The sequence below is a fragment of the Triticum aestivum genome, chromosome 3B (assembly GCF_018294505.1).
Source record: "Triticum aestivum cultivar Chinese Spring chromosome 3B, IWGSC CS RefSeq v2.1, whole genome shotgun sequence".
Classification (NCBI taxonomy): domain Eukaryota; kingdom Viridiplantae; phylum Streptophyta; class Magnoliopsida; order Poales; family Poaceae; genus Triticum; species Triticum aestivum.
The window spans coordinates 243,194,575-243,219,106 of NC_057801.1; positions in this window are offsets into that span (position 1 = coordinate 243,194,575).

Consider the following 24,532-nt stretch of genomic DNA (forward strand, 5'->3'; position numbering starts at 1 on the left):
AATGAAACATCATGAATGACTCGAGTAAGAAGAAAGTGTTGTGTGCGTGAGTGAGTGTCATACAATATTATTAAACTATGCTAGCAATAAAGGTTTTTTTTTTGCGAATATAGCAATAAAGGTTTGGAGCAACAACTCATGTTGTATTGGCATGACCAGATAATGTTTAGAGATGATAAATTTGTTTTATCATTGATTGTGTGAAAATACAAATTATGTGTAAAAATATTACAAATGCCACGCAAATGCGCGTGTGTATCTATCTATTTTCTTATTAAAATGCTAGAAAAGAAATGGTTGGGATTAAGCAATAGCTAGGGAACGAGTTAGATTATCTAGAGTTATACGTTAACCCAGCCAAGGAAGTTCTGCGCAAAAAAAAAACCTAGCCAAGGAAGTACTAAAAAAACATGTACGTGTTTGCATAGGACACCAAGTGGAGGCGCATGGGCCAAGGGACGTAGAAAAAAACAATTTATTACGAGGCCTAGCTATTAACATCATATATACATCAAACCGCGCACTATCAAACATGCCTAAATAATTCAGTCTATTCAAGTCCGACACTTTTCCAGTTTCCGAAAATTTGAAAAAAAATACAAATGAACATTGAGATGTATATAACATCGTTGTAAAGTTTCACAATAAAGCAATGGATAATTATTAGATTCAGAAGAATTAAATAGTGTATGAATCTATCATAATCCCATACAAGACATTCACAATGTAAACAAGAATAGTGATATATAATTGGTTAGCGTATTTTAAGAAAAAAATGATGTTGCGACTTCAAAAAAAAGGTCTAAAGGAACAAGTCATTTCAATGTGTAGAAAGATATATGTTAATAGGAAAATTGGAAATGAAAGAATAGACTGTAATGACAGTAGCTTAGTGACCTAGAGATAGATGATTGGTGACCTTCTATGTACAAACAAATTATATACGGAAGACCGTATGAATGACTTTCATAAATAAAAGAAAGTTATATTCCACCGACAATGGCACAGATGAAAAAAAAGAGAAGTTAATACACGGAGAGTGGAAAATGTAAGGGAGACAACAATATATTAGCACAAAGCTATAATTCTGAATGGTGGGCCAACCATAGTCCTTTAGTTGCCACGTATCAAAGCTTATGATATATAACCAGATTTACTTTTTTTAGCAACCAATAGAGCACCCTACCATAATCTCTATGTTTGTTCTCCGCTATTAGTGGCTTTGGACTGACTCTTTGTTGCATGTTGAGGGATTGTTATTTGATCTATCTATGTTATTATTATTGATAGAACTTGCACTAGTGAAAGTATGAACCCTAGGCCTTATTTCCTATCATTGCAATACCGTTTACGCTCACTTTTATCATTAGTTACCTTGCTGTTTTTATTATTTCAAATTACAAAAACCTATATCTACTATCCATATTGCACTTGTATCACCATCTCTTAGCCGAACTAGTGCACCTATAGAGTTTACCATTGTATTGGGTGTGTTGGGGACACAAGAGACTCTTTGCTATTTGGTTGCAGGGTTACTTGAGAGAGGCCATCTTCATCCTACGCCTCCTACAGATTGATAAACCTTAGGTCATCCACTTGAGGGAAATTTGCTACTGTTCTACAAACCTGTGCACTTGCAGGCCCAACAACATGTACAAGAAGAAGGTTGTGTAGTACACATTATTATGCACGGTGACACTTTATTTGTGATGTAATTAAACCGTCCTCCTCCTCGACTAGCAAAGATCACTCTAGTTAGGGCATTTTGGGTACGATGAACTTTGTTATTTATGCTTATGATATGTTGTTTCTATTTTTGCCAAGTCTGTCTCTTTCTGTTGCTCAACTATATATGTTGCATATCATCGACTCATGTGACGATGCAGGTGCATAGATCATCGATGGTGAAGAAGTGCTACGCCAGGAGTATATATACGATGAGTGGCCGGAGTGTCAGGCCCAGGTGTACCGGTTTCCGGTTGCCGAGCGACAGGTAGTAGTTAGTTTAGGTTCAAGCTAATGCGAGAGAGGGATACGAACTCATGTACTCAAAGTGATAGCTCTTCTCGTGTATATCATTGTTTAGATGGATGACGATGTATTTGCAAGTAATCGAGACTTGTATCGCTATTTTCGAGATGATGACGAGAGACCACTTTGTGTTGGATGATGATTATGATGATGACATGATTTGATGAGAATAATTGTATGTATATGCTATGATTACATTTGTATGTGTATGATATGCTAAATATTGTTGTATAAAGCCTATTCAAATACAAAACAAATATGAAGGGCAAAAAACTAATAAAACTAGTAGTAGCGAGGGGGGAATTTAGTAGTAGCGCCGCCTTACCAGTAGCGCTTCCTTGTAAAAAGCGCTGCAGATAATATTAGCAGCACTCTTCTCTAAAGCGTGCTACATCTATTCATGTATAGCAGTAGCGTGGGACGACACACGCTACTGCTATACGTTAGCTGTAGCGCATTATCGGTAGCGCATCGTCCCGCGCTACTGATAGGCCTAAAACCTGAGCTGCTGCTAGGCTTTTACCTAGTAGTGGCTCTTCGTCGCCATGGCTCCCAAGAAGAAGACGACCACGGTGATTGGTTCATCCAGGACCGGACTGCCTGTACCGGTGCGGACCAGTAGCAGGCTAGTCGCGGAATGGACCCGTGGCGCGGCCCGCGAACATCCACATCGCCCTGGCAGTCCGGGCATGGTGAGCAGCATCGTTCGTGCGCCAGGCGACGAGCCACACGCCGCAAACTCCAGAGACGGAGTTGGGCCCCACGCAACCGGCACGGGGCCCTCTAGGGGCGTCCTCGTGCCGCCAAACAGCAGCGCGGCGACCTCCAGGACACCAACACCGGCGCCCACGGCGCGCTCTTCTCAAGTTGTGCGCGATGAGCAGCGCCGCCCCGCTGGTGACCATGGGCGCCGCCCTCGGAAGAGTCACGTGCGCCCTTCACGTGACGAGGAGGGCTAGCATGCGCGTCGAGGTGTTGGCGAAAATGGCAGACAGCCCTAGGGTCGTGATAGAGCTCCTTCTAACATAGTTAGAAGTCGAAGCACGTCATGGTCCGTGCAGCTTTTGCCGCCGCCCACACCAGCAGAAGCTCTAGCGCGCACAACTGCTCCTCGACTTTCCTTCTGCTACGGAGAAGCTCGACGAATGGAGGGCCACGGTCCGGAGCCTCGTCGGCATCGCCAACAAAGATGAGCTGCGACCGGTGGGGCCCGTAGGCCATCGCTCCGTCAAGCCACCACATGTCAGCGGTGGACGGGCCGGAGGCGATGCAGCCATGGTGCACTCCCCTCCTACACACCATCCACCGCGGGTGCCGATCCGTCGCGACGACGCTCGTGATGATATCTCCATAGCGTCGTCCGATCCTCGGACCCACCGTGACCAACGTCAAGTTCTTCGGGAGCGAGCCCTCAAAAACGCTTGAACCACCATCGAGCGCCGGCGCGATGCGTGCCACCAGTCGGATAGTCGAGCAGGGCCCACTATGGACCACCCAGCACCGGGAGGCTACGGTGGCCTACCCTAAGAGGTGGGCTGTCCAGCTTTCACCCGTGAGCTGCGGCAATTCCAGTGGCCCTCCCACCGCATGTTCAAGCCCGATGTTGGCGAGAAGTACAACAACAATGTCACACCCCTAGCCTTGCTATGCACTTGGACTAGCTTGGTTGTTGCATCATGTCTAAAATTATTTGAAATTTGAAATGGGGATTGCTCAAACCCTAGCACCAGATCAAATCAACTAGGTTCAAATAAAAATATTCTCAAAGAACCCAAAATGCCCTTCAAAAAAGTTCATCATTTTTGGATTAGTCTAGAACCTCTCCCAAAAATGGTGCACATTTTTCTAGGCCATTCTAGAATTTTGAATTAAATCATATGGTATTTGCATTTGGGCATTTAATTGCTAAATAATATTTTAAATGCTCAAATAATCACAAACTGAAATGATTGTTGTTGGAAATATTCCAAATAGTGACATTGAGCAGTTTCATGATTTTTGGAAATGCCCTGGCATTTTTATTAAAGCCAAACACAACTACAAAAAAATAGAAAACAGAATAAAAGAGATAGAGAGAGAAGGATTACCTGGCCACCTACCTGTAGCTGGCCCAGCTTACCTGTACCTGGCAGCCCACCTGGCCAGGCCACCTGGCGGCCCAGTTGGCTGGCCTAGCCCAGCCAGCACTGCCTGCTTCTTCAACCTTCTGCCAGATGGAGAAGCAGGTGAGTGGCGAGCGCGCAGCCGAACGCGGCCACCTCCTGCTTGCCACCTCCTGCCTCCCCCTCACGCCACGGGGACGCCCGACGCATCACCTCACTTTCCCCTCGCTCTCTGGCTCTCCCGCCCCCTCCTCTATTCCCTCGCTGCGCCCGAGCGGAGCCGTCGCCGCCGCCCACTGTTGCCGCGTCCACCGCCAACCCCTCGCCGCCCAAATGTACCCCCGAGCTTCGCCCCCATGCCCACTTCTCCCCGCCGAAGCCCACGTCCTCGAAAGCGCAGCAACATCGCCATCGGGCTCCTCCTCATCCTCGGATGCCGACGACCATCGCCGTCGATTTGCTCCGTCCAGTGCGCCCCCGTCCTCGCCGTTGCCTTTGCTGGAACCACCGTGAGCCACCGCCCCTTCTCCCTCTCTCTTCCGCGCGAAACCGCCCTCAAGTGAAGTTCCCCGCCGTGGCCAAGCTTCGGCCGCCGCCGTAGCTCGCCGCCGGCGTTGTTTCTGACCACCCCACGGCCTTTCGTCCGGTCCTTTGGATGCGGACGAGCGAAAGGCCATCCTTGGTGCCAGCAGCGTGACGAACTGCCGTCCCTAACGAAAGTCCGGTGAGATCTCGCCGTCGGTTTGGTCATCGCCGGCGTAGATCCGGTGATGATGATGTGGCTGCTTAATTAGGGCTTAATCACCTAGTTAACTAACCACAATGACACAGACAGCCGGGCCCCACTGCCTAACTAACCGACTAACTAAGTAAGATTAAGATTAATCTAATTACAATGGGCCCACGTGTCAATTTTGACTATGCTGATGTGGGCGTTGACCTGACCCCACCTGTCTGTGACCTAGGCAGCACTGGGTCACTAACCAGTGGACCCCACTGGTCAGGTTTGACCCGGGGCAACCCTGTTGACTCTGCTGAGGTCAGCATGACGCCATGCTGACGCAATATTCCTTTTCTGGAATTTAGTTTATTTTCTAAATAATCAGGAAATTCCAGAAAATAGCTAAAACTTCAATAATTCATAGTAATTCAACCGTAACTCCAAATGAAATAAATTATATATGAAAAATGATCAGAAAAATCCAATCTATCCATCTGTACTGGTTTCATGCATGTTAGAACAACTTACGACTACTGTTTAGGACAAATGGTATGAATGGCATTTAAATAACCACATGTGGAGTTTGAATTTGAATCTTTGATTCAAACCAACTCCATTTAACCTACTGCTAGATGCATTAGCTCAAATAACAACATATTGCCATGTCATGATCATGCATCATATTGTGCATTGCATTGATTGTGCTTCCTTCTCCGTTGCCGGTAATTGTCCCCTCTCGATAGACGTGGTTGCAACGATGAGATCATTGACACTGATGAAGACCCAATGCTATCTTCAGAAGTGCCAGGCAAGCAAAACCCCCTTGTTCATTCCGATACAATCCTACTCTCTCACTCCTGCTCTCTTTTACTGCATTAGGACAACAACGATTCAACTGTTACTTGCTACGGTAGTTTAACCCCTTTATCCTCTGCATGACCTGTCATTGCCACAGTAAATAGATGAAACCCACTAGCATGATTAGGAGTTGTTTGAGCCCTGTTGTGCCTACTCATTCATGCTTGTTTGTCAAGCCTGCTATTGCTTAGAGTTGTGTCAAGTCTGATTCATCAGGGATGAATTGGAGGTGTGTGAACATGTCCTACTATTGAGAGCTAAGTGTGTGAACACGTTGGTAAAGGTAGCGGTGAGAGGCCATGTAGGAGTACATGGTGGGTTGTCTCATTGCAACCGTCCTCGGGAACTGAGTTCTGTATTTGTGATCCATGAACAGCTACTACCACACATTGGGATCCTTAATTGACTCTCTCGACTTATTAATCAACCTGATCTTGCAACTAGTTTCTGGTGTTTGTAGGTAGTGTTAGTAGTCTACCAAGTGGCACCCGGTATAGGTGGGCTTGGGACAGACTAGGCACCGTGGCACGGTGTACCAAGCGTAGATCCACCCGTCGAGGTGGGCTTGGGAACCCTGCACACATCATTTGGGGCCGTGAGCGACACCCCGGCCGGATCTCCTTGCGGATGCAACCCGAATAGGCGATAAACCTGGACGAGAGACTTGTGTGGTTAGTCAGGTCGTGGCCGACTCCCTCGCCAGGCTTCCGCTTGAAGGTTGCCGAGATACATGACATGTACATGGCGGTAAGTGGCGAGAGCGTGTGTGAAGAAGTACACCCCTATAGGGTTAACATCATCTATTCGAATAGCTATGTCCATGGTAAAGGACTTCTGGGTTGCCTGTACAGTTCATAGACAAGTGAAAGTGGATACTCTAAAATGCACAAGATAAGCGTGAGTGATACGGATGGCGTTCTCGTAGGGAGACGGGAGCGGATCCATAGTGGTGCATTGATATGGTGAATATGTGGACTCGTGTGCGCCACCTCAAAAGAGTTACTTGCAATCGTAGTTCAGGATAGCCACCGAGTCAAAGCTGGCTTGCTGCAGTTAAACCCCACCATCCCATTTGTTGATAATGATGCGTATGTAGATAGTTCTGATGTAAGTCTTGCTGGTTACATTTGTACTCACGTTTGCCTATTTTATGTTTTTTGCAGAGAGACTTTAGTCTCGCTAGTAGTTCCGCGTGGACTTCGACGTTTAGCTTGGTACCTCGGTAGGATCTGGTAGATAGTCAGGCTTCTCAGCCCTTTTTCATTTGTAGATGTCTGTACTCAGACATGTTAAGCTTCTGGTTGTGCTTTGACTTGTATGCTCTGAGTGTTGGGTGATGAGACCCATGTTTGTAATATCTTGCTCCTCGGAGCCTATTGAATAAAATACTTGAGTTGTAGAGTCATGTTGTGATGCCATGTTGTATTTGCACATATCGAGCATATTGTGTGTATGTTATTGAAATGCTTGGTATGTGTGGGATCCGACTATCTAGTTGTTTATCCTTAGTAGCCTCTCTTACTAGGAAATGTCTCCTAGTGCTTCCACTGAGCCATGGTAGCTTGCTACTGCTCCGGAACACTTAGGCTGGCCGGCATGTGTCCTTCTTCGTTCCTGTGTCTGTCCCTTCGGGGAAATGTCACGCGATGAATACCGGAGTCCTGTTAGCCCGCTACAGCCCGGTTCACCGGAGTCCTGCTAGCCCAGTGCTACAGCCTGGATTCACTCGCTGATGACCGACACGTTCGATGCTGGGTCATGGATGCCTGTTCCTGTAAGTTTGTGCCACTTTGGGTTTACGACTAGCCATGTCAGCCCGGGCTCCTTATCACATGGATGCTAGCGACACTATCATATACGTGTGCCGGGCAAAGGTGAGGCGACACCCGTGGGGATATCGTGCATGAGGCCGCAAAGTGATATGAGGTGTTACATGCTAGATCGATGTGGCATTGAGTCAGGGTCCTGACAAACAAGACTCACCTGTCGGAGTTCCTTAGCATCTACACCATCGCGATGCAAGCTGCTGGGGCCCATGATGATAAGGTGCTCGCCATTTACTTCCCATTGGCACTCAAGCCTAATGTTATGTCATGGTTGATGCACTTGCTGGTGGACTCCATTTCTTCCTGGTCGGATCTATGTCATGAGTTTGTTGGCGCCTTTACTAGAGGCCACCAAGCTCATGGCCAGGCGAGCGATTTGCATATCATCTCCCAGATGGAAGGAGAAAACTTGCGCAAGTACATCCAAAGGTTCAGCCGAGTGCAGTACAACATCCCAAACGTTCATCAGGCCGCCATGATCAGTGCAAACCATCAGAATGTGCGCAACCGCAAGATGTGTGCGGTGCTGGCGATGAACAAAGTCAAGGATGTGGCCGAACTTTATGTTTTGGCTGATCAGTGCGCTCGAGCTGAAGAGGGGAGGAAGTACCCCGGTGAAGATGCCGGCGCGGAAACTGACTCCACGGATGACACCGCCACCCCAGCAAGGAAGGGATGGCGTCGTAACAGGAAGCGCAAGGGCAAGACTGTGCTTGCTGTCGAGGGGTCCGACGACACCGGCGGCAAGGAGGTTGCCGAGTGTGCCGCTTGCCGAACCTTGGTGGCCACCGACAAGCCAGGGGGCTCCGACAAGCAGTATTAAAAGATCCACCGCACCAAGGGCCACGACCTCCAGAACTGCCGACAAGTTGAGCTGCTCGCTGAGAAGTAGAAAGCTGAGTATGAGCGGCGGGACAAGGAGAAGGGCCAAGAGGGTGCCGAAGGATCCGGCAAGAAGCGCGGCGGCCAAGGAGTCCGCCGCGGCATGGATAATCAGCAAGAGAGGCCTGCCCGGGGCCGCGACAAGAAGCAGGAAGATGATGATCATGACGAGGACGATGAGTCCGACAACCACGAGTTTCAGAAAGCTACAGAGGCCATGTGCGTCGATGGTGGCGCCTCGCTGCATGTATCCCACCGCCAGCTCAAGCAGTGGGCGCGTGAGATCACAACGGTGGAGCCGTCACTCAACGCACGGAAGCCACTGAAGTGGTCCAGCACGCCTATCATCTTCGACACCGAGGACCACCCAGACCGCACTACTGCGGTCGGGTGCTTGCCGTTGTTGGTTTCACCAATGATCCGCAACCTCAAGGTGAGAAAGATCCTAGTTGACGGCGGGGCTGGTCTAAACTTGATCTCACCTGTTATGATCAAGAGGCTGCAAATCCCTGATGGAGACCTCGAGGAGACGGGCACGTTTCAAGGGGTCAACCCGGGGCGGAGCCAGCCGAAGGGAAAGGTCACGCTGCCCATGACGTTTGGAGGCGAGTTGAACTACAGGACGGAGAGGATTGTCTTCGATGTAGCCGAGGTCCCCTTGCCCTACAACGGGATCCTCGGCCGCCCGGAACTGGCCAAGTTCATGGCGGCTTCTCACTATGCCTACAACATGCTAAAGATGCCTGGGCCGATGAACATCATCACCGTCCCCTTCGACAAGAAATATGCGTTGATTTGCGCTGACCAACTCTACCGGGAAGCGGTTGTGGCAGCTACCGCCAAGGCACCTGCTCCTGCCGTTGAAACCCCGGGAGGAAAGAAGACCGGCGAGACTCCTCACACCCACTCCGGCAAACGCACCTCTTCGGGGTGTTGCACTCCCGTCGAGGATGTGCCAGAGAGCTCCACCGGCAAGAGCAAGAACTCTAGAGTTGCGCTGAGGGAGTCCTGGATTAGGGGGTCCTCGGACAGCCGGACTATATGCTTATGCCGGACTGATGGACTATGAAGATACAAGATTGAAGACTTCGTCCCGTGTCCGAATGAGACTCTCCTTTGCGTGGAAGGCAATCTTGGCATTTTGGATATGTAGATTCCCTTCCCTGTAACCAACTCTGTGTAACTCTAGCCCCCTCCGGTGTCTATATAAGCCGGAGGGTTTAGTTCGTAGGACAAGAACAATCATAATCATAGGCTAGCTTCTAGGGTTTAGGCTCTACGATATCGTGGTAGATCAACTCTTGTAATACTCATATCATCAAGATCAATCAAGTAGGAAGTAGGGTATTACCTCCATAGAGAGGGCCCGAACCTGGCTAAACATTGTGTCCCCCATCCTGTTAACATTAGCCTTAGATGCACAGTTCAGGACCCCCTACCCGAGATCCACCAGTTTTGACACCGACATTGGTGCTTTCATTGAGAGTTCCACGGTGTCGTCACCATAAGGCTTGATGGCTCCTTCAATCATCTACAACGACGCGGTCCAGGGTAAGGTTTTCCTCCCCGGGTAGATCTTTGTATTCGGCGGCTTCGCACTGCGGGCCAACTCGCTTGGCCGTCTAGAGCAGATCGATAGCTATGCCCCTAGCCATCAGGTCAGCTTTTTGGAAGCCTGAACTACACTGCCGACATCCGCGGAGATTTGATCTTCAACGGATTCTAGCCCATGATAGGTACACCCTACAGCCACGATGAGCATGACCTAGGTCTTCCATTGGACGGTGTTCAGGAGATCGCACCTGCAGCTACCGTAGCTTTAGATCCAGTGCAGATCGTGCCATCCGAGGACGGGAGGATGGACCCCACCATGGAAGCCGCACACTCAACAGCGATAGAGCCGAACACATATTCCACTTCCAATGAGGTCTGTGTCATCGGACCCTCTGACTTGTTTCCGGCCATAGGCTCCAAACCGCGCGTATCCATGCCCATTGGATCTAATAGGGCACCAATTTGGAGTTCAGCTCTGCGGACATCTTTCAGCACTTGCCCTTGGGCAATGTGCTAAAGTCATTAAAATCTCTCTCCTTGTCAGGAGACTCGTGGCCGAACTATGTCCGGCTTGAGTGGGAAGTGGACGACGAAGGAATTCGTTACCCACCCACCACCCACGTAGTAGCCACTGTCGACGAATTAACCGACATGCTTGATTTCGACTCCGAAGACATCGACGGTATGGATGACGATGCCAGAGAAGAACAGGAATATCACGCCCAATATGCAACCCTATCGTAAAGGAACTCAAAGGTCCCACCAAGGATAGAAGCACATATTGGAGACACTTTCGCAAGCTGGATATCATTACATCGTACCATTACATAATAGTTGGGGATACATACAAAAGGCATACAATGCCACATGAATACAATAACATCATACATAAGAGCAACATCCAACTACGGATGGAACACAAACAGAAACTCAACCGACATCCACCCTGCTAGCCTAGGCTGCCGACTTGGAACCTATCCCCTGATCTAAGAAGAAGCAGAAGAAGAACTCCAAAACAAGTAAACATCGCACTCGCGTCATGATCATTGCAAAACCTATACCTGCAACTGTTGTTGTAGTAATCTGTGAGCCACGAGGACTCAGCAATCCCATAACCATGGGTGTCAAGACTAGCAAAGCTTAATGGGTATGGAATGGATAAGTGGTGAGGTTGCAGCAGCGACTAAGCGTATATGGTGGCTAACATACGCAAATAAGAGCGAGAAGAGAAGCAACAGAATGGTCGAGAAGCTAGAAGTGATCAAGAAGTGATCCTGAAACTACTACGTTCAAACATAACCCAAAATCGTGTTCACTTCCCAGCCTCCGCCGAAAAGAGACCATCACGGCTACACACACGATTGATGTGTTTTAATTCGTATCTAGTGTCAAGTTCTCTACAACCGGACATTAACAAATTCCAATCTGCCACATAACCGCGGGCATGACTCTCGAAAGTTTATACCCTGCAGGGGTGTCCCAACTTAGCGCATCACAAGCTCTCATGGTCAACGAAGGATATTCCTTCTCCCAGGAAGACCCGATCAGTCTCGGAATCCCAGTTTACAAGACATTTTGACAATGGTAAAACAAGACCAGCAAGACCGCCCGGATGTGCTGACAAATCCCAATAGGAGCTGCACATATCTCGTTCTCAGGGCACACCGGATAAGCTAAGCATACATGTACCAACATAACCCAAGTTGCCAAGGGACGGTCTCGCACGATGCTCTAGTTTGGACCAACACTTGGAGGAGCACTGGCCCAGGGGGGGGGGTAAAATAAAGATGACCCTCGGGAGCGCGACTCCCAAGGGAAAAGGCTTAGGTGGCAAATGTTAAAACCAAGGTTGGGCCTTGCTGGAGGAGTTTTATTCAAAGCGAACTATCAAGGGGGTCCCATAAATCACCCAACCGCGTAAGGAATGCAAAATCAAGGAACATAACACTGGTATGACGAAAACTAGGGCGGTAAGAGTGGAACAAAACACCAGGCGTAAGGCCGAGCCTTCCACTCTTTACCAAGTATATAGGTGCATTAATTAAATAAGAGATATTGTGATATCCCAACATAATCCTGTCCATCAGGGAGCAATCTTCAACTTCACCTGCAACTAACAATGCTATAAGAGGGGCTGAGCAAAGAGGTAACATAGCCAAGCAACGGTTTGCTAGGAAGGGTGAAAAGGTTAGAGGCTGACATGGCAATTTGGGGAGGCTTGAAGAACAAGTGATAGGAAGTGCAGCATAGCGATAGAATGAAGCAACTAGCATAACAATGATAGTAGTGAGATCCAAGGTGACAGTCATCTTGCCTAAAATCCCGCTAGGAAGAAGAATGAGTCCATGAAGAAGACGAACAGATGAAGCCAAACCAAGCGTAGACGAACGAATCCTCACGATCTCAACGAAACAAGAACTATAGAGAAGAAGCACACAACATGGTAAACACACCACACATATACATGACATGATGCTCAACCAAGTATGATGCAAGACAAGACTACATGAAGCTACTCATGGCAAGAGATGATGCATACAAGAACAACACATCAAAGCAAGGTTAAATGAGGATGGAAACAACATATAACAAATCCGGTAGGCCCTCATATGCAAACTTCGAAATTGGTCCAGATCTGAAAAAACATTGAGTTGAAGTTTTTAAACAGCAAGTTAAGATGCACCAAGATGATCTACACGAAAATCCAGTTAAGTTACATATAAAGTTCATTTAGTTCGGAGCAACGGCCTAGAAGATATGAGTAAAACAAGTTAAACATGGCATTGATGCAAAATGCATACAAACATCAAGCAAACACTCTCAAAACATGGATGCAACATGATAATATGAAACTAGATGAAATTCTAAGCATGTTGCATATATAGTTTGTTTAGTTTGGATGCATGCATATTTAGATATAGACAATGTAAAATAGTGGTAATTCTGTAAATAAGAATGCATTGGAAAATGCTAAAATACTCAGACTGGGAAAAAAATTTGCACGGGCCGGATTGCAGCAACCTGCAGCGGCCCAGGAAGATTTAACTCGAGTGAGCGCTGAGTGTGTGTGTGCGCGTGCAACATTACTGGAAAAACAGAGCAAAAACTGGGGCACTAGGATTCGAACCCAAGACCTCCTTGTGTGTTGTGTTGCATGCTAACCAGTCGGGCTGGCTGAATGCTTATGATTGCGAAGGTGCATAGCTCTAGTTGAAGAGGGCAACTGCTCGGTCTTAGATCCATGGACGAACAGCAACTTGTTGGCGACGACGACGAGCAAAGCAGTGGCTACAGGTGCAGCGGATCACCAACGGGGGTGCGGAAATGTGCGAGGGTGCACGCTTGCGAGCGAAGGCTGTTTGTGGGGGTGGCGTGCATGCAGGCACTTGTGCACGAGCAGGAGCTCATCCCCGGTCATGGAGAAGACTACAACCGGATCCATGCGGTTGGAGCTATGCAGCTACTGCGCGGGCAGCGCGCTAGGATTGTGTGCGTGTGCGAACAGAGAGGGTCGAGCGCTTGCGAGTGTCGTGCGCAAGGGTCCGAACAGAGGAGCTAAAGGCGCAAGCTTCCGCTCGCTACCATGGAAAGTCATGGTGGCCGGAGCTCCTATTCACGAAGGGCGGTGACTATAGCGTATGAACAGAGCGGAAAAAACGAGAGAAGGAGCGGAGCATCACCGCGGGTTTGCCGGTGACGACGGACTCGCCGGGGAAGCATAGGAGATGGCGGAGGCGCTGGTTGTCGGGGATGTACGGGTTCATGATGAAGACGAAGAAGGGGAGAAGACATCAAGGAGGAAGCTGATCCAGGCTCTAGGCAGTTTCTGCGGAGCCGAGGACGAAGTAGGGGACGTGTGCGTCACTCCCGGAGGAAGAAGACGACGGCGTCGAGCTTGATCGCGTCGGCAGAGCTCGGGCATGGAGTTGGCGATGGCTATGGCGTGGAGTGGCTTACCTTGCGGCAGCTAAACGATGAGGAGGGAGGAAAGTAAAGAGGAGAGACCCTAGGGGACCGGGGCATGATTTATAGGAGGTAGGTAGGCTGTCCCGGCCGTCAAATCAAGCCAGCTGCCGACGTGGAGGTGCTGGATGCGCTGCCGTATAGGAGAGAAGAAGAAGAACGGGGTGCTGGTGCTGGTGGGCTGGATGGGCTGCAACAGAGGGAGTAAGTGGTGCGCTAGACCATGGCTGGGCTGAGGCGCTGGGCTCTCTCTCTCCCTTATATTCTTTCCTTTTCGATCTTCCAGAACAGAAAACACTTGGAGGAAAAGAATAGAAGGGCAGGAATGGAATTCGACAGGTAAGAATATACATATGGAGTCCTGGAAATATGCACATTTTAAATGAATTGGTTTGACAATTTTTAGAGGTAGAAAAATAATTCAAGTTTGAATTAAATTCAAAGTTGAGCCATTTTTGAGCCCAACCAAATCAAACCAAAATGGGCTGAAATTTGACAAAGAGATACAAGGCATGGTGTAAGTTTATCAGGATATAAATGAACATTTATGGAGGAGGGGAAAAAGCCACTTGACATGAAAGCCAAAGTTTGAAATAGATGAAGAAGTGGATAGGTTGTGCACTTGGGGGAAAATGCTAATGGAAAAGATCAAGATGGATAGCACACCAACAATACATCAACATGAAGAATGCAACCCATATGATGATCATGATAGAATGCAATAAAATGACACAAGGCGTATCAAATATCATACAACAAGCAAGATGAAAATGGCAACAACATGGAGGGCACAATGCAATATAACAAATGATGAACATGATGCAAGAAGAAAAATATGACAATGGCACTCATCATGATCATGGCATAAACATATAGGAATGAAATATGCAAAACAATTATGACAATCAACAAACATAAATAAACACACGACAACAACGAAAACAAATGGAAGGCAACTAGAGCTTCGGTCTCGGGGCGTCACAAGGAACCACCGCCCACAGGGCGCTGGACAGCCACCTCATCGTATGACATATACATGGTGGACACACCCAAAGAAAAAAATGGTGAGGATCAAAAGGATGCAACAGAGGATAATCTTCCCGAGAAACAGCCAAAGCGCCGACGTCAGCGGCGCCGCTCTAAACCACGCCAGGGTAGAAACAGCGATACCGACACAAGAGATAATAGCACTCCGGATGATGTCGAAGACGAAAACAATCCCGCCCAGCCAAGCTCCGAACAGGCCGGACGGTAGGACGGGCAAGCTAGCCCCGATGAACAGGCAATGAATGAAGACTCGGAGGATGACAATTACATGCCCCTCTCCGAAGACGAGGCGAGCCTAGGTGACGAAGAATTTACCGTGCCTGAGGATCCCATCGAGCAGGAGCGCTTCAAGCGCCGGCTTATGGCCACTACAAAGAGCCTGAAGAAAAAACAGCAGCAGTTTCAAGCTCATCAGGATCTACTTACTGATAGATGGACTGAGGTCCTCACGGCCGAGGAATACGGACTCGAGCACCCAACCAAAAGTTACCTGAGGCACAGGTTGTTACCTCAATTGGAGGACGAGGCACCAGAGCCTATACTACCAGCGCAGGATGCGGCTGAATTACCACCTCGTGGCCAAGACAAAGCGGCGCATCAAGCCGAACACCAGCCCGCACCCCGTCGCCGAACAAATAGAAACACGAACGCCCCGGGGCTATACGCATGACCTGTGAGATGAATTGGAAAACAAAGCAGGAAAGTCAAGATCGATCTACGGATCGCGGGGGCACGCCCCAACACGTCACGATGACCGCCACGCCAGATATACTAAATACAAATCCGTCCGAGCCGAATATAGCAGACCAGATTCATTCGAACTGCGTCACGATGTAGCCCGGCATAGTGGCGCCGCACACCCCCTATGCTTCACTGACGAAGTAATGGAGCATGAATTCCAAGAGGGGTTTAAACCCGTAAACATTGAACCTTATGATGGGACAACAGATCCCGCGGTGTGGATTGAAGATTTCCTTCTCCACATTCACATGGCCCGCGGCGGTGATCTCCATGCCATCAAATATCTCCCACTAAAACTCAAGGGACCAGCTCAGCACTGGCTGAATAGCCTGCCGAGAAACTCCATTGGCAGTTGGGAGAACCTGGAAGACGCATTCCTTGACAACTTTCAGGGCACCTATGTGAGACCACCGGACGCTGATGACTTAAGTCACATAACCCAACAGCCCGGAGAATCAGCCAGGAAATTTTGGACTCGGTTCTTAACTAAAAAGAACCAAATCGTTGATTGTCCGGATGCCAAAACCCTAGAGGCCTTTAAGCATAACATCCGCGATGAGTGGCTCGCCCGACACCTCGGCTAAGAGAAGCCGAAGTCCATGGCAGCCCTTACGGCACTCATGACCCGCTTTTCTGCAGGCGAGGATAGCTGGTTGGCTCGTAGCAACAGCACATCAAGAAAACCTGGCACTTCGGACGCGAGAGATAACAACGGCAAGCCTCGACGCAACAGACACAAGCGTCGCAATAATGGCGATAACGCCAAAGACACGGCCGTCAATGCCGGATTCATTGGCTTAAGCCATTTAAAAGAAACAATCCAGGCCCATCCAGTCTGGACCGCATACTCGATCGTCCATGTCAAATCCACGGCACCCATGATAAACCAACAAACCACACCAACAGCGAATGTTGGGTATTTAAACAGGCCAACAAACTAAACGCCGAAAACAAGGAAAAGGGGTCGCATAGTGATGACGACGAGGAGCCCCGGCCATCGAACAGAGGGGGATAGAAGAAATCCCCCCCTAAGTCAAAACGGTAAATATCATATACGCCACCCATATTCCCAAGCGGGAGCGGAAGCGCGCACTAAGGGACGTCTACGCGATGGAGCCAGTCGCCCCAAAGTTCAACCCATGGTCTTCCTGTCCGATCACCTTCGATCGTAGGGACCATCTGACCAGTATTCGTCATGGTGGCTTAGCCGCACTGGTCCTTGACCTTATTTGTCACATCCCTAGTTCTAGTCTGCTTTGGGCTAGCTAGTCATGTGTTGCATCATGTTTAAATATTTGAAACTTGAAATGGGGATGTTCAAACCCTAGCACCAAATGAAATACAACAAGGATCAAATGAAATATTTTCAATGAACCCAAAATGCCTGTCGGGGGGATGAACCCCGGGCAGGCAACGGAACCCGGATCTGTTTCAAAAACAACACGGCCCACATCGCGTCACAAACCGGCGTGCAACAGGACGGGTCACTCGACCCGGCAAGGCGCGCAACCCGGCCAAGACCCTCGACTCGGCAAGGTATGTCAACCCGGCCGCAGCGGCTGGCTCAAGGCAACTCAACCCGGTGCAACCTTGGCTTCCCCAGTAAGCCAACCCACCCGTGGCGTCCACGGCAATCCAGCCACGGGTCAGCTCCCATCCCATCTAGGTCGTACGATGGGACGAGACTTCAGTCACCGATGACTAGGACTACAGTGCCCCCGCCCATGCCCGTGGTCAGCCAGAGCGTGGCAACAGTGCCCCCTACCTACCCGCTGACTAGGGCTGGCACGGAAACAGTGTTCCCGCCCTTACTGCTGACGACAGCAAGCGGAGGCCTGACGGAGAACACTGTGCGCGACTCTACCCGGCCATGCCATGACGATCGACAAGACGGCACACAGTCCCCCTAGGCACGCGGGGCCCGCACCTAGGGGAACCGGGCGAACCACAAGCCCCCAAGCGGGACCCAGCCCGGCACCCCGGACCCCGACTATACGGACCCACTGACTCGGCATATTACCATTATAACCCTGGGTGGGTTGGTCTATAAAACCCCCCAGGAGTCCACGCCAACAAAGAGAGAGGACACAAGATATTCAACAGAGACATACGAACACACGGCATGCAAAGCCACACGAGGTAGAGCAAGCAAGATAGGACTAGCCACCACATAGCGACACCAAGGAGAAGGAGCAGCCGGAGCCTTGGCCAGCCTCCTTCCTCCTCCAAGCAGCTCCAGGAGCACATTGTACTATCAACCATCCGACTAAACTCGGCAGGACTAGGGGTCTTATCTCTCCAGAGAGCCCCGAACCTGGGTATGTCCGGCGTCCCGCGCCCGCGCATATCAACCTCGCCTCCGAAGCCCACCAGCGCCCTCGAGCCTCCTCCTCTCTTTAGCCATCCCTTGGCATCTGCCGTGCGCCCACCACGACAGTTGGCACCCACCAAGGGGCAATTCGAGGAACTGGCCGGAAGCATGCTTCGGACGAGGACCCTCTCCTACTCCGACGAGTCCGTCGCTCTGGCGGACGACGTCATCGGCGCGCTCGCCGCCTCTTTCACCATGCCGTGTATCAACGATGCGCTTGCGGCCGACGAGTACCCAAGCGGGGTGCTCAGCTACTCCGACTTCCCGCTTTCTCTCAGCGGCGGATTCACTGCCGGGGCGATGGACGCCAATGTAGAGGTCTTCGTCACCAGCGACGGCGCCTCTTCCTCGTCGAGCAAGGCGAGAAGAGTTGCTGAAGCCGCGGCCGCTACGGCTCAGATGGAGCCGACTGAACCGCTGCACGCCACGATGCAGAGCCTCCGCATCCCCATCGGCACCGACGTCGACGTGACCAACGTTGCTGAAGCCCGAACCCAGCTCGAGGACAGTCTCCAGCAAATGCTGGACCTGTCCGAGACACTGGCCGCCACCAGACGCCGACTGGAAGCTGCTCAGATGGAGCACGACGCCGCCCATGGATTCACGCCCGCCGCGGCCGAGCCAAGCCGGGCCGCTGATACTTGCGCCCGGGAAGGAGCGCTCGGCCGGGCCTTCGGCGCTAGCCGGACCGTCTACGAGACCCCAGTCAAGAACATGCGCGCTGCGGAGGCAGCCGCGGTTGGCCTCGACCAACTCGCAGGCAAGGAGCTCAGGGAGCGCATAGGGCGTATGCGCGAGCTCCTCCACGCCGCCAACACCCAGCAGGATCGCCTCAACCAGGTTGCCAAGCCGGCGAGGTCCGGCTCCGCCCGCCTTGGCGGATCCGGCGAACTCCTGCACACGGCCTCCTCGCCGCCTGGCGAGGCGCACTCCGGCCAGGGCCGAACCCGGCGCAACCCGGCCGGCACCGCCGCCGATGCTCTGGGCAACGAGCCCGCCCCAGAGACCCAACACTGACCCAGCCAGCCTGGCCGGCGTCCGGCTCCAGCCGACCCGGCCCCTCGGGGCCTGGCCGCCAGTTGACTCGGCTCTCGCGCCATTGACGACGCTGACGCGCACCACCGCCTCGATCAGCTCGCTCGCTCCATGGAGGTGGAGGAGAGCGGCGCTATCGGGCCGGCGTGTTTCAGCCCACGCATCCGGGAGGAGCCCTTCCCCAAGGGATTCGTGCTTCCCCGCGACACCCCCAAGTACAATGGGACCGTGAAGCCAGAAGACTGGCTCACCGAGTACACCACGGCCATTGGCATCACCGGTGCCAATCGTCGTCTCGCCGTGCGCTACGCACTGCTCATGCTCCAAGGATCGGCTCCCAAATGGTTGAACAACCTGCCGATGGGCAGCATCAATGCATGGGTCGATTTCGAGGAAGCGTTTGTCCGCAACTTCACGGGGACGTACAAGCGACTCGGTCGCCCCACTCAGCTCGCCATGTGCGTGCAGGGGCCAACGGAGACCGGTCGTGAGTACCTCGCACTCTGGACCGAGCTTCGGAACAACTGTGAGGGCGTCCATGACATCTAGGTGATCCAATACTTCATCAGCGGGTGCCGAGACGGCACCCTCCTCAAGCACAAGCTTCTACGCTCCGAGCTGGCCACCATGGCCGCGCTCATGGCGAAGGTGGACAAGTACGCCAACACTGACTCCGCCATGAAGATCCAAGTGGCGCTGGACGAGGCCGGCAAGGCGAAGCCGGTCCCTCCGCAGAAGCAGGCCGGCGAAGGCAGCTGGCAGCAGCACCACCAGAACAACAAGCGCAAGGCCGAGCAACCGGCGCAACATCACGACAACCGGCTCGTCGCGGCCGCCGAGCCGGCGGCGGACCCGACAGCAAAGCGCCGGCAGACCGGCAAGATGGCGTGGCAACACGCCATGAGCTTTGAAGAGATGCTCGACGCCCCATGCAAGCACCACAGTGGCACAAGACCCTCCATGAACACGCTTCAATAGTGCGCCATCACCAAGCGCATCTTGAGGGGCGACGTCCTGCCTCCTTCGGCTCCGGCTCCGGCTCCGGGCGTGGGACAACCGTCTCTGCCTCCACCGCCGCCCCCTGCCGGCGGCGCGATGCGCAACGACGCCTACCCGGACCAGAACGCGGCCTATGTCATCTTCACCAGCCTCGGCGACGACAAGCGCAGCGAGCGCCTCCTCCGGCAGGAGGTGAACACCATCGTCCCGGCCAAGACGGATTTCATGCATTGGTCGGAGCGCCCGATCACCTGGACCCGGGAGGATCACCCGGCAGTCATCCCGATTCCGGGTGGATACGCCCTCGTCCTCAACCCTACAATCGTCGCTCGGTGCACCTGCAAGTTCTCCCGAGTCCTCATCGACGGCGGCAGCAACATCAACATCCTCTACCGCGACACGATGACCAGGCTCGGCCTCAAGGCCGAAGACCTGGAGCCAACCCAGACCATCTTCCACGGCATCGTACCCGGCCTCTCCTGTTCGCCCATTGGCCGGGTCCGGCTCGACGTCCTGTTCGGCGACAGCAGCCACTTCCGACGCGAACCAATCTGGTTCGAGGTGGTGGACCTGTCCAGCGCGTACCACTCGCTACTGGGCCGGCCTGCGCTCGCCAAGTTCATGGCAGTTCCCCACTACGCGTACCTGAAGGTGAAGATGTCGGGTCCCAAGGGCCTCATTACTGTCACCAGTGACTACCGCAAGTCTCTGGAGTGCGCCCGAGACGGCGCCAGCTGGCCGAGTCGCTGGTCATTGCCGAGGAGCGGTGCCAGCTCGACCGGATCGTCGTCCTGTCCAGCGAGGCCTCCTACGCGTCGATCCCGACCCTGGATCGGGCCCGTGAGGCCGCCTTCAAGCCCTCCAAGGAAACCAAGAAAGTGATGCTGAACCCGGAAGACCCCAGCTGCGGCAAGTACGTTGTCATAGGCGCCCGCCTCGACAGCAAATAGGAAGGTGAGCTCGTCGACTTCCTCCATGAGAATCGGGATATCTTCGCATGGACCCCCAAAGACATGCCGGGTATCCCGAGGAAGTACGCCGAGCACGAACTCCACGTCCGCAAGGACGCCAAGCCTGTCCGTCAACCCCTCTGTCGATTTTCCGAAGAGAAGAGAAGAACCATTGGTGAAGAGGTCGCCAAGCTCTTGGCGGCCAGCTTCATAATGGAAGTGTTTCACCCCGATTGGCTGGCCAATCCAGCCCTCGTCCTGAAGAAGAAGAAGACATGGCGCATGTGTATCGACTACACCAACCTCAACAAGGCCTGTCCCAAGGATCCGTTCGCCCTCCCGCAGATCGACCAAGTCATCGACTCGATCGCGGGTGCAAACTGTTGTCCTTCCTGGACGCCTACTCCGGCTATCACCAGATCAAGCTGGACCCGGCCGATGCCCTGAAGACGTCCTTCATCACACCCTTTGGAGCGTACTACTACATCACCATGTCGTTCGGGTTGAAGAATGCTGGCACCACCTTCCAACGCTACATGCAGAAGTGCGTGCTACCGCAACTCGGCAAGAACATCCACGTGTACGTGGACGATATCATGGTGAAGACCAAGCAGCACCTCACCTTCCTCGATGATCTGAAGGAAACATTCGCCAACCTCCGTGAATACAAGGTCAAGCTCAACCCGGAAAAGTTCATCTTCGCCGTCCTGGGTGGGTTGGTCTATAAAACCCCCAGGAGTCCACACCAACAAAGAGAGAGGCCACAAGATATTCAACAGAGACATACGACACACACGGCATGCAAAGCCACACGAGGTAGAGAAAGCAAGATAGGACTAGCCACCACATAGCGACACCAAGGAGAACGAGCAGCCGGAGCCTTAGCCAGCCTCCTTCCTCCTCCAAACAGCTCCAGGAGCAACATTGTACTATCAACCATCCAACTAAACTTGGCAGGACTAGGGGTGTTATCTCTCCGGAGAACCCCGAACCTGGGAATGTCCGGCATCCCGCGCCCGCGCATATCAACCTCGCCTCCGAAGCCCACCAGCGCCCTCGAGCCTCCTCCTCTCTTTAGCCATCCCTTGGCAACTGCCGTGCGCCTACCACGACAATGCCCTTTGGAAATGTTCATCATTTCTGATAAAGGTAAAAACCTATGCCAAAAATGATGAACATATCTCTAGGTCATTTCTGGATTTTTGAATTAAATCATATTGTATTTGACTTTGGGCATTTAAACACTATAAATAATTTAAATGCTCAAATAATGTTGGAATTATTTGTGGGACACTGAGATAATTCAGAAAGTGCTCATGAATATTTTTAGGATTTATAAAATTGGTTTGCTTTTTAAAACTAAATCAAAACATATGACAGTAATAGAAACACATAAACAAAATTAGAAAAGGAACTTACCTGGCCTTACCTACCTGGCAGCCCAGCTGGCGGCCTAGCTCCTCCAGCCGGCCCAGCCCACTGGTAAATGCTAGTCGTCTCCCACCTCTACCAGAAGGCAGAGGCGTGTTGCCCGCGCGTGCACCGGACGCCACCTCCTGCTTCCACCTCCTGCTTCCTCCCCCCGTCCTCGACCAAGCACCTGGAGACGCCCCGAGCCCCCTAGTCCTTCTCCCTCGCTCTCTACTCTCCCCCTCGCCCTCTAGCCCCTTCCCCAACCTCACCAGAGAGCGCTCCGTCGTCGCCGTGTTTCACCCACGTGGCCACCGTCCTCCTTTCGCCGCGCCGCCGTGTCCGGCATCTCTGCTGTCGAGCACCACGCCTGCACGCCGAAGGAAACAAGCCGGAGGGCGCCGCTTCATTGCCATCGCCGTCGCCTTTGCCATCGGCCGCCGGAGATCCGCCTCGCCGCCCCACTCGCTCCGACTCTCCCTCGGCCCCGCCGTCTGCACCGGCCAACTCGTCATGAGCCACTGACCCTCTACCCTCTGCATTTTCCCTCGCGCCCGTCCTGTAGCCACCGTTCCACAAGCTCCCAAGCTCACTGTCGGCGTCCTTGTCACCGTCGTGGCTTGAGATTGAGAAAGCCGTGCCCTTGCACTGCATCGAGGTCCTAATGACCCCAGGAGGCCGCCTAGCCCCTTTGCTCACTCGCCCACTAGCTCTAGCACCGTGCCCGTGCAGGCAGTAGCTCCGGCCGCCGCCCCGCTCAACACCGTCAGCGATTCCGGCCACCCTAGCACCACCCACCACCACTGGCCGACGCTCCTTGTCACGCTGCTTCTGCAGGACCCAGCTGTGCGAGCTCCCATCGCCGGAGTTGGCCGAACGGGCAACCCCGCCGTGTCCCGACTAGAACCGGCGGCTAACCGCCGTTTGGGATGATGTGGACACATCATTAGGGGCTAATGCGCCACTTATTAAACCCCACAGTCGCTGACACTGGACTCCACCGGATAACTAATCGCCGATTTAAAAAAGAAACCCTTTTGGTTAAAGCCACAGACAATGACAAGCGGGTCCTGCTTGTCAGGTTTGACCTGGACCGGCCCTGTTGACCAGATGATGTCAGCGTGACCTAATGCTGATGCAGTCAATATTTTCTGGTATTTTAAATAAAATCAGAGATGATTTATTTATTTCAGAAAATACCCCAAACTTCTAAAATTCATAGAAAATAATCTATAACTCCAATGGAAAAGATTTATATATGAAAAATTATCAAAAAAATCGAAAGAATCTAAATATGGCATTTTCATGCATGTTTGAAAAAGATAAATTCACTGTTTAGGATGAAATATGAATAGGACAACTTTGATAATAGTTTTGGAGTTGGAATTTGATGTAGTTTTGAATTCCACTTCAATCAAAATGACTTCCTATTGCATTAGCCCAAGTCACAGCATATTGCCATGTCACGATCATGCATCATATTGTGCATCACATTGATTGTGTTCTTTCTCTGTTGTCGGTGATTGTCCCCTCTCAGCAGATGTTGCTTTGACGATGTGATTGATGACATTGATGAAGAGCTATACTATCTTCGGAAGTGTCAGGCAAGCAAAACCCCCTTGTTCATTCCGATACAATCCCACTCTCTCGTTACTGCTCTCTTTTACTGCATTAGAACAACAACGATTCAACTATTACATGCTGTGGTAGTTGAACCCCTTTCCTCTGCACGACCTGCCATTGCCACAGTAAATAGATGAAACCCACTCGCATGAGTAGGAGTTGTTTGAGCCCTGATGTGCCTACTCATTCATCCTTGTTTGTCATGCCTGCTATTTCTTCGAGTTGTGTTAGGTCTGATTCATCGAGGATGAATTGGAATGTGGTGAACATGTTCGCCTGTTGAGACCTAAGTGTGTGAACACAATTTTGTAAAGGTAGCGATGAGAGGCCATGTAGGAGTACATGGTGGGTTGTCTCATTGAAACCGTCCTCAGGAACTGAGTTATGTGTTTGTGATCCATGAACAGTTACTACCACAC